Genomic DNA, 2521 nt, shown 5'->3' with positions numbered 1-2521 from the left:
CTTTGCTAAGCTTGTTCTAAGTAGGTGCTTTAGACCACTGAGCCATCTCACCAGCCCCAATAAATTTATTAAAAAAAATAAAATAAAATACATTATTTATGATAACTGTAAAATACTTGAATTTTTTCTCTTTTTGACATAGGTGGTTCTTGCTATGCAGTTCAGGTTGGCTTTGTGCTCACTTTTTTGTAGCCCCCAGGCTCTAACTCACAGAGATCCTCCTGTCTCAACCTCCCAAGTGCTGGAATCACAGGTGTGTGCCCCTGTGCCCAATTCCAGGGGCTGCATCATCCAGGGCCGGGAATAGAACTCAGGACCTTGCCCTTGCCAGGCAGGTGCTTATGCCACTGAGCTATCTCTCTGGCCAGTACTTGACTTTTAAAAAGTCAGTATTTTATTAGTTTCCAGGGCTGCCTTAAGGAGAGTGAGTAGCTTGAACGAGAGACATTTACTTCCTGGAAGGTAAAGTTGTGAAATCAAGATGTTGATAGAGCTGATTTCTTCTGATGTCTGTCAACTTAAAAAAAAAAAAAAAATCCGACAGAGATTTTCCAAAGATATTTATTTGAGAATTGCATAAAGTTGGGAATACATGTGTCATATTAAACCAGGAGCATATTTAAGAGGATGAGAAAATGGGAAGTTTTTAGATGTAAAAATGAGGAGGATTAAATGAGATATTTTGAGATGATAATTATTGGCCTCAATGATCAATGTGGAGAGTGGACAGTCCTTGGTTGAACAGATACTTGTGTGGAAGTTCAGGGACTGTTAACATAAGCTGAAGCTTGTGGTTAATCTGCATCTAAATGTTCTCTTCCTATAAAGACACCCATCATATTGGAGTAGTGCCTAATACATGACTGCATTTTTATTTATTTATATATTTAGAGACAGGTTCTCACTATGCAGTTCAGGCTGGCCTTGTATTATTTTTGTAGCCCTCAGGCTGGTCTCGAACTTGTAGTGAACCTCCTGTCTCAGCCTCTCAAGTGTTGGGATTACAGGTGTTTGCAGGTGCTCCTGGGGATGCTGGGCCAAGACAGCACGCCTGGGGGTTCCTGAGCTGCCACAGCACGCAGGGTAGGGATCGAACTCAGTTCCTTATGCTTGCCAGGTAGGTGCATATGCCTCTGAGCTATCTCCCCAGTCCCTCAGTCATCTTTTTAAAGGCTGTTATGGGTAAGATCCAAGATGTCCCCCCTGCAAGTCTCATGTGTTCAGAGGTAGGGCTTTTGGAAGATGCTTAAATCGGGGGGCTCTGTAGTCATCAGTGTATTGGTCCAGTGATGAGTTTACAGCTGAATGTGCTACTAGAAGAGGGGCCTATGAAAATGTGTGGTGTCTATTGAGGGCCTTTAGATAGAACCTCTGAAGAATATACCTGACTGCCGGTCAACAACTACGACCCATTTCGGCTTGAAGAAGCCAGAGTGGTCATCACCCATATTTCCCTCCCGGCAGTTCAGGTTACTTCTTCAGAGGGGGGAATATTGCAGGCAGCCGAGTTAGACAGAAATATTGTAGGCAGTCAGACAGGGTCAGGCCCTCAAGAAGGCAAGATGGATGACAAGGTGACTTTGCAACTTGGAAGAGACAGACACTCCCATATGGGCCACACCTCAAGACCAGGACAAGAAGAGGAAGCACAGCTACATACTTCCCTAGGGATTGGCATTAGGGACTGATATCCTAAATAGTATCAATCAACTTGAAAGAGCCCAAATGAGTCACTAGCCCAACCCTCAACAGGAAGAGACCCTGTTCCGTATTCATGCCTGCTTGCTACGTGACTTGCTTTCCCATTTGATACTGGATTTAATCAATTTTACCTGAGCAATGGTGCTTGTAATCTTATTGGTTGACCATAGTTTGGTCCCACTTCGTGCCCAACTAAACAAGTTCCCATGTCTTCTCCACCTTAGACCTGCCTCACCACATGGTTTTCTACTATAAAAGTCCCTGCAAGAGACAACTTCCTGGGGGGAAACTACCCGCTCGTGTCCCCGCCCCCCAGGAGCTTTCTTTCTCTCAATAAATATATATATATTTTTTTTAGAAAAGCCATTTAATCCTCTTGGTTGTATTTTTATCCCCCAAGGAACAGAAGATGGGAAGTATGATTTGTCAGTCCTTCCGTGCAGTTTTGGCCTTGGGAATAAATATATTCTGCTCATGAAAAAAAAAAAAAAAAAAAAAAGAAGAGGGACCTGGCTGAAGAAGGTGGGTCCTGAAAGGTGGGCTGGGAGGGCGTGGTCTCCTTACCAGCTCCTCCCCTCCCCCTTCTGGGCAGCCATGAGTGGAGCAGCTCTCCCCTCTAAGCCTTTCCTCCCTACTGCTTCTGTCTGGGAGCTGCCAACCATGAGTGGAAGCCTCTAAAGCTCACAGCCAGAAAGCCTCTCCTGTAAATTATGGGAGTGGAGTGTTTTGTCCCAGTGATAATTAGAATGCTGACCAATACAAAGGCGCAAAGGCTTTATTCTCTAGAGCACGGTGGCACATGGCTGTAACGCCAGTACTC

This window comes from Octodon degus, unplaced genomic scaffold (genome assembly GCF_000260255.1).
Source record: "Octodon degus isolate 3935 unplaced genomic scaffold, OctDeg1.0 scaffold00091, whole genome shotgun sequence".
Classification (NCBI taxonomy): domain Eukaryota; kingdom Metazoa; phylum Chordata; class Mammalia; order Rodentia; family Octodontidae; genus Octodon; species Octodon degus.
This window is presented reverse-complemented; position numbering follows the sequence as displayed.